This window comes from Pipistrellus kuhlii, unplaced genomic scaffold, assembly GCF_014108245.1.
Source record: "Pipistrellus kuhlii isolate mPipKuh1 unplaced genomic scaffold, mPipKuh1.p scaffold_m20_p_1, whole genome shotgun sequence".
Classification (NCBI taxonomy): Eukaryota; Metazoa; Chordata; class Mammalia; order Chiroptera; family Vespertilionidae; genus Pipistrellus; species Pipistrellus kuhlii.
In genome coordinates, this window is record NW_023425404.1 from 170,535,260 (window position 1) to 170,543,445 (window position 8,186).

Sequence of the window (8,186 nt, forward strand, 5' to 3'; positions counted from 1 at the left end):
CCGAGGATGGGGATTGGCTGCCCGGCGCCGCCCACGCCCCGCCCCGCCCCGCCCCGCGCTGCAGAGCCGGCCTCCGCGGTGCGCGCCGTGCGCCGGCCTCCCAGTCCCGTGCAGCCGGCGGTGAGTGCGGTGAGTGCCCTCTGCTCCCGGTGCGGGCGGCAGGGCGGCACCCCGGGGCCGGGTGGGGTGGAGGGGGGTAGGGTGAGGTGGGGTGGGTTCGGCCGGGGTCTCGTCCCGGATCCCCTCAAGCTTTGCCCGCCCGGAGCCCCTCTGCTCCCGGCGGCCAGAACCGAGGGGTAGAGCAGCCCTTGGCGGCCCGGGGGGCGGGCGGCCGTGCCCGGCCCGGCGCCGCGCGAGGCACAAACACCGCACGGAGGCGCCTGGAGGGTCCCAGCGGGCGGGCCGGCGCGGTGACAGGTCTGCGCTTTGCTTCCCCAGGCGCAGCCGCCGCTACATTGTAGCGGGCGGGGGTCCCGGCCCACCTTGTCTGCGGGGGCGAGAGCGGGTCCCTGAGCGACCGTGGGCCCCGGGAGATTGTCTCCAGCGCCTGCGGATGCCCGGCCTGAGTACTAAGCGCAGGTATGTCCCTTTTTTGAAATGCAATGACCCAGGCCCGGAGCACGTGGCTAATGGCGACCAGAGGGTGCCGGGCGCCGGTTTGGCGCAAAGGCCAGAATCTCCCCGCCTGGCCTGAAGGGCATTTACCTTCGCGGCTCCGCGGGGCAGAACAGCTGCATCTGATGGAGTCGGATTGTTCAAGAAGCCGCCGCGATCTCGGGGTACTGGGGAGAGGCCTGCAGGAAGCCATAGGGAACCCTGTAGGGAAACTTCACGTCGCCCTTTCCAGTGCCCTTTTAAGGTTGACTGAGTGCCTTAAGAGGCTAACACAGAAGGGTACATGAAGCAAGTCTCCATAAAACCCAGAGAAGAGGTGGCAAAACTCCTCTCTGGATCCTGTCTGGAGTCACAGCTGAAACCAGGAAATTCCCTTTCGGTTTGAGCGCCTTTTGTTATTTTTACACAGCCATGAGCAGAGTGATCCATTTCATCTTAGCGGCCGGGATACTCTCAGGCCTGCTTTTAAAACTCTGGGGGTACCATTTAGTGTTTTCGAATAGATATGGGAATTTGGGTACTTTGGTTGTCTTTGAAGGCGGAAGAAATCCAGATGGTAGAACCTCATGTACACAAGGCTTTTTTTGAACATTTGAGACATATCTCAAAATAACTGTTGAGTCATTCAATAACTTTTTTTTTATAGGTTAAAAACTACAGGTACAAGCCGTTGGTGCTGGAATGCTGTGATGCTGGTGTATTTTAACAGACTCCAAACCGACTTTCAGGCTAAGTACGCATAGCGAGGTCAGACATGGTTAAATAAGTTGTAGCAGCCACGTGTCCACACGCAGTAGCTGGTGGTGAAAGAGCAGTGCAGCGGGCACCTCGTGGTTTTCATCTTTTCATTTAATTCTCACAACTATGTGAAGATAGAGCAACATTAAATCTCCCACCAGTCCTTATAGGACTCTGGGCCACCCCTATATCCACCAGGGACACAAGTCTTAGGGATTGGAAGGAACACTAATCTGTATGGAAGGACCTCGCCCAGTTTTCTTACATGATAAAGTTCCAGGGAATGCCATTAGACCCACCATACTAGGGTCAAACCCTAGGTTCAGCCTGAGGACCCACCTCCTCTGGACCTGGCTTACACCTTTTTTGCCAAAACAAAACAACCCAGAATGCTTCTAATATTCCAGATAAGGCTCAGCAGTCTCTTGTATTATCTCCTAATTCCAATAGCGGCTTATCAATTACCCAACCTTACTGCCTTTACTTTACAATTCAATACCACCTGCTGAGGATCTATAAAACCAGTATCTCTTTGGAACTGGGGGGCACTTACTGCTGAGCTAGTCCAAGGAGAGCCTCCCCAAATCCTGGTATTGCTAAGGGAATCCCCTTAAGGGTGTAACCCAAGGGCAGTTGGGTCACTTATCTGTGATTCTCAAAACACCCTACTTTTGAATTCCCAAAGGGGAGCCCTATTGGAACAATTCATTTAAAAATCTCTAGAACCCCTCTAATTGACTCCCTAGCTGTAGCCACATTAGCAGCCTCGGGACTCCCAGAGGAAGGGGAAGCTATGCCTCTGGGGAAGGAATTCCTACCCTGACATCAATTCAAGGGCATTTCCTGGATTTGGGGGTCCTGTGCCTGTCGCTTTGTCTGCGGGATGAAGAGGCATCTGCTCTCTAGGCTACGTCATCCCTCTGTCAACATGATCATTCCATAGCCTGGGATAACTGCCCCTTTCCTTCACCTAAATGGATGAGCAGGGCTTCCCTTTCCCTCTGCCATCCACACCCACATCCCTGAGGGAACAGCAGGTACGGGGACCCAAAGCCCCACAATGACCTCAATCAGCTTGAAACAGCCAGAGCAGTCTTCACCCAGAAGGCCCCAAAGAATTGGGTTCCCATAACTTAAGAGGGGTGAGAATGTTAGGTAGGAACGTAGACATGAGTGGCCTGCAGTTCTGACTAACATTGCCTTGGTCCACCTCTCTGGGCAGCCTGCAGTCAGCCCCCTGAGGCCGACCACTGGTGGGCAAATTCTGATAACCAGATCTTGGTGCAGGTCCAAAGGTTAGGTAGTGCTCGAGCCCACCACCAATGTGGAGCCCTGAACAGGAAACCTTATATGCAACTTTATTGCTACATGACCTGGAAATTCATTTTCTTGAGATTCAGTGTAACACATTGAAACAGATTAGACCAGCTGGGGAAGGGTGTGTGTACCACTGTGCAGCTATTGAGAAGTGGCTCTTCACAGCATTTACATTGAATCTACATAAGCTCCGAAATTTGGCTCAAATGGGGCATATGTCAGCATTTTTAAAAATGAATGTGGCATAATATAAGAAGGGATATAACAGACAGTGGTGCTAAACAGAACAGGAAAGTACTGTTGGTGATGGGAAAGTTGTCACAAGGGAAGAAATGTGACTGCAACATGTGTGCTAGAAGTCCTTTCTGGTGCCCAGCTTAATGCCAAACTCTGTTCTTGAAATCTCTAATAAAAGGCATATAATGTTCACTTTGGAGTCCGTGCTTTATTTCATAATGCCCGTTTTTCTAAATTTCATTTTGATTTTTCCATGTTTATAAAATCCAGCATTATATTTGTAATTTATTGTTTATTCATTGCTTATACCCTATTTTAGAAGGTCAAGTTTTGCTGAGCTGCCCAAGTCAATACAAAAATCAGAAATGGAAATGAGACACCCAAAAGAAAAGTCATTTTGAAATTTCCTTTGGATCTTCATTTTAAACTTCCACATGTCCATGCAGAATACTTCTTAGCCAAGGTGATTTAGCATGCTAAAACTTGATTTTTCCTTAAGTCCTAATTATGTGGCAAGAGGCTTATCAGTATGGACATGTGACATCGGGGAGAAAACGATTCTGGTTATGAAGCAGACTGGCCACACTTGACTGTAATGCTGAACCTGACTGCACACAGATGGTATGCTCCAATGATTGAGGGGGGAAAGATGAACATTGAGCTCAGGGCCTTTTTACTCTGTCCACTATAACACTTGCCCTTTAATCTACCATAACACCAGCTACAACAAATTTTTGGGATTAAGATAATCAAGAAACCTTAAACTTCTTTATTCTTAGGACTTAGGGAAATTACCAAGTATGCATGAAGATAAAATTCAATAAGGCCCTGTGTGTGTGTCTTTCATTTACTATCAACCAAAAACATTTATTTTGAATACGTGTTCCATCCAACTGCCATTAAGTATTAAAAAACAACAGCCAAAACTGGTTTGGCTCAGTGGATAGAGCATCGGACTGCGGACTGAAAGGTCCCAGGTTTGATCCCAGTCAAGGGCATGTATCTTGGTTGTGGGCACATCCCCAATGGGCAGTGTGCAAGGAGGCAGCTGATCAATGATTCTCATCAATGTTTCTAACTCTGTCCTACTCTCTTCCTCTGTAAAAAAATCAATAAAATTTATTTTTAAAAAAACACACCAACATTTCACTACTAAATGTCTCAGTCTTCATGTCAATAGAAAAGACAATCATACCTGGCAACAATATCAGCATGGCTAAGAAAATAATTTTAAATGGATACTCAGCTTCTCCCATTATAAAAAATATATATTTTACAGTGTGAATCAGATTCAAGTAAGATAATATACTTTTATTGATTTCAGAGAGGAAGGGAAAGGGAGAGAGAAACATCAATGATGAAAATTATTCATCTGCTGGCCTGCAACCTGGGCATGTGCCCTGACCGTTGGCCAGCCTGCTTTTAAACAGCATGATATTTTCAATGCCGAAGAAAACAAGAGTAGTACTATGCAAGGCTGGGGTGTCATTCCTTTGCATGCCTGCAGAATATTTCATTGATTGGATATGCTGAATTTTATTTACTCAGTGGGTATTCCTTTGATTTTTTTTTTTTTTAAGAATATGTCTGTTGGCTGACTGCTTACTTCTGATGCTGTTTCATTTGTTTCTCTATTATCACAGACTTGAGAGGAAATTTCCCCCCTCCCCCCCAATTCTTGAAAACTTGGTTGTCAAACTTGAGGGTGTAGAAGAATTACCTGGCACGCTTGCTAAGGATGCAGGATTTGAGGCTCCATCAGTGGCGAGTTTGATGTAGTAGACTCAAGAGGAGGCCCAGGAATCTTTTCAACACATGAGTTAATGTTGATGTAGGTATTCCGAGATGAGTTTTGAGAAACTTTAAAAAAAAAAAAAAAATTATATATATTATTGACTTTTTACAGAGAGGAAAGGAGAGAGAGAGAGCTAGAAACGTCTATGAGAGAGAAACATCGACCAGCCGCCTCCCGCACACCCCCCACCGGGGATGTGCCCGCAACCAATGTACATGCCCCTGACCAGAATCGAACCTGGGACCCTTCAGTCCGCAGACCAACGCTCTACCACTGAGCCAAACCAGTTTCAGGAAGAAACTCTGTCTTTAAACGTGGATTTTTATTGGCACTTAACATTTTGTAGGAAAGCCAGACAAGCAGTGGGTAACCTGGCCATTGCCTGAGGCTTGTTAGGAATATTGCTTATAGGATTGCTGAAAGGGGCCTCAGGTAATGGGTGATGTCTTCTGGGTGGAGACAGACATTAGAAGGAATGATGGGTTGCCCTTATCTGGTAGCTCAGTTGGTTAGAGCATCGTCCGGAGACGCCAAGATTTTGCGTTCGATTCCATGTCAAGGGCACGTGCAAGAGTCAATGAATGCAACAAACCGATTTCTCTGGAATCAATAAATAAAAATGTTTAGCCGGGACTGGTTTGGCTCAATGGATAAAGCGTCGGCTTGGGGACTGAAGGGCCCCGGGTTCAATTCCGGTCAAGGGCATGTACCTTGGTTGCGGTCATATCCCCAGTGGGGGGTGTGCAAGAGGCAGCTGATCGATGACTCTCTCATTGATGTTTCTAACTCTCTCTCTCCCTTCCTCTCTGTACAAAAATCAATAAAATATATTTTAAATAAATAAATAAATAAATAAATAAAAATGTTTAAAAAGAAGGAATGATGGGCAAGAGAATTGTGTGGTGGAGGCTGCTTACTCACCCAGGAGTGAGTGAAGTAGTCAAAATGTAGCTTTAGAGGTAATGAAGCTAAGTAGCCTCCATGAATTGAATTACTGGACAGATAGATCTTTTACAGTATTGACCTCAGCGTTTACAAATGCACTCAGATTAATTTTAATTACAGTACTTTTGGGTTGGGGAAATCTTAATTCTTAACCTGAAGCCATTTTCTTTTAGGGGACCAAGAACAAAATTAAGTTGCAGATACTCGAAGAGAGCAATCCTTTTACTCTAGAAATATGCTACAACGAAAGTACAACCATTTTTGCTTCAACATTTTTTCATTATATTTTCCATTATCTAAATAGAGTACTTTACAACACCAAGAACTCCTGAGTAGAAAGAGTTGTTTTCCCTTAATTTAATGACAAGAATTTGCTTTCACTTAATAGATGAGTGATGCTTTTAAGGGTCTTTTAATGGTGTCAGAGCAGCCGGAGCAGCAAATGGAGTTCCATTTACTCTGTGTGGCTCATTAAGCCATTACAGAAGAGGGTAATGTGGCCGAAGGAAAAAAAACACCGCCAGTGCTTTTTCCGGCTTTGAGGGAGAAAAGGAAGATTTTAAGATATGAAAACAGTTTTGACGTTCAAATGCCTTTCCAATGGCGTTCATAGGGGAGCTGTCAGTGGAAGGGAATCTTGAATTCTTGAGAAGTAACCTCAACTTCTTGAACTCATTAGCCTGACTTGTAAGGGGTGAGTGCTTACAGCAACAGTGTATTTTAAAGAGCATATTATTGGGTAAAATTTCAAGCATACGCCCAAATGAAGAGAAAACAAACTCCATGTACAGTATGGAGCTTCAGCAATTAGCAATAGCTTACCACCTCATTCATCTGACCACTTACCTTTATTTCTGATCATTTTCAAGGAAATTTCAGACGTTGTGTCATTTCACCTGTAAAAAGTTTTCGTTTGTATTTTTTTCATTTGTATTTCTAATTGAAAACATTTTAAGACCTAACTATATGTCATCATCACACCTAATATATTTTTTTTAATTTTTAGTGATTTTTTTTTTTTTTGAGAGAGAGAGAGAGGGAGAGAAAACATCCATTTGCTGTTCCACTTATTTATGTATTCACTGGTTGCTACTGGTATGTGTCCAGATGAGATCAAATCCACAATGTTGGCGTATCAAGACGAACCGAACCAGGGTAACTATTAAATATATTTTTGTGTGATCATTCAAAACCTGGTCCATGTTCAGATTTTCCCAATGGTCTTCTAATCAGAATCCAAGCAAGATCTACACATAGTACTTGGTTATGTCTTTAAGCCTCATATTTTGTAATAATCCTCCTTTACTATATCTGGACACTGATTTGTTGTAGAAATTGGGAGACTTGTCATGTAAAATGGCCCACATTTTGTGTTTGTCTTTTTGCTTCCCTTTAGTGTATTTTACTTGTTTCTTCATTTCTTAGAAGCTGGCTTCCCAGTGCATCGTATCACCAGGCACAAAAAGGCACAATCCTCCCATCTTTCTAGGCTGCACTAGTGGTTCAGGGGTGTTGGTCTGATGTCTCCATTTCAACGTTAGCCATCACCCTTTCACTGAGTGTCTGCCTTCCATTGGGTTCATTCCTTACACTTTATTTATTTTTTTTAAATAAATCTTTATTGTTCAGATTATTACAAATGTGATCCTCTTCCCCCCCTCAATTGCTCCCCTCCACCAGGTTCCCACCCCACCCTCTGTCCTTTCCCCATCCCCCATTGTCCTCATCCATAGGTGCACAGTTTTTGTTCAGTCTCTTCCCGCACCCCCACTCCCCTTTTCCCTGAGAATCGTCAGTCCACTCCCCTTCCATACCTCTGATTCTATTATATTCACCAGTTAATATTGTTCATCAGATTTTTTAATTCCCTTGGTTTTTAGATTCACTTGTTGATAGCTATGTATTTGTTGATCATAATTTTTTTATCTTTATCTTCTTCCTCTTCCTAAATAACCTCCTTCAGCAATTCATATAATTCTGGTTTGGTGGTGATGAACTCTTTTAGCTTTTTTTTATTTGTGAAGCTCTTTATCTGTCCTTTGATTCTGAGTAATAGCTTTGCTGGGTAGATTATTTTTGGCTGTAGGTTCTTGTTATTCATCACCTTGAATATTTCTTGCCATTCCCGTCTGGCCTGCATGGTTTCTGTTGAGAAATCAGCTGACAATCTTATGGGTGCTCCTTTATAGGTCACTACCTGCTTTTCTCTTGCTGCTTTTAGTATTCTCTTTGTCTTTTGCTCTTGGAATTTTAATTATGATATGTCTTGGTGTGGTCCTCCTTGGATTCCTTTTGTTTGGGGTTCTGCGGGCTTCCTGGACTTGTAAGTCTATTTCTTTCCCCAGGTGGGGGAAGTTTTCTGTCACTATATCTTCTAGTACTCTTTCAGTATCTTGCTCTGTCTTCTGGAATCCCCATAATTCTGATGTTGGTTCGCTTGAAATTGTCCCAGAGGTTTCTTACACTATCTTCAACTTTTTGGATTCTCTTATCTTCTCCCTTCTGCAGAGGAGTGTCCTCTGGCTCTTTGTGTTCTAAA

At 44.4% G+C, this 8,186-nt stretch overlaps 1 long non-coding RNA gene and 1 other non-coding gene across 3 annotated transcripts; both read left to right on the top strand.

The window, feature by feature from the left end:
• The first annotated feature begins 86 nt into the window (after positions 1–86).
• On the top strand, positions 87–1,723 carry LOC123651331. Of its 2 annotated transcripts, XR_006739971.1 has the most exons (3): positions 87–129; positions 439–579; positions 1,262–1,723. It is a non-coding gene; the product is annotated as an uncharacterized LOC123651331 (long non-coding RNA). The 2 variants fall into 2 exon arrangements; XR_006739969.1 differs by lacking the exon at positions 87–129 and having other exon boundaries at positions 179–579.
• Positions 847–972, top strand: LOC118710727. Its single transcript, XR_004985504.1, has one exon. It is a non-coding gene; the product is annotated as a small nucleolar RNA SNORA26 (small nucleolar RNA).
• Positions 1,724–8,186: the final 6,463 nt, after the last annotated feature.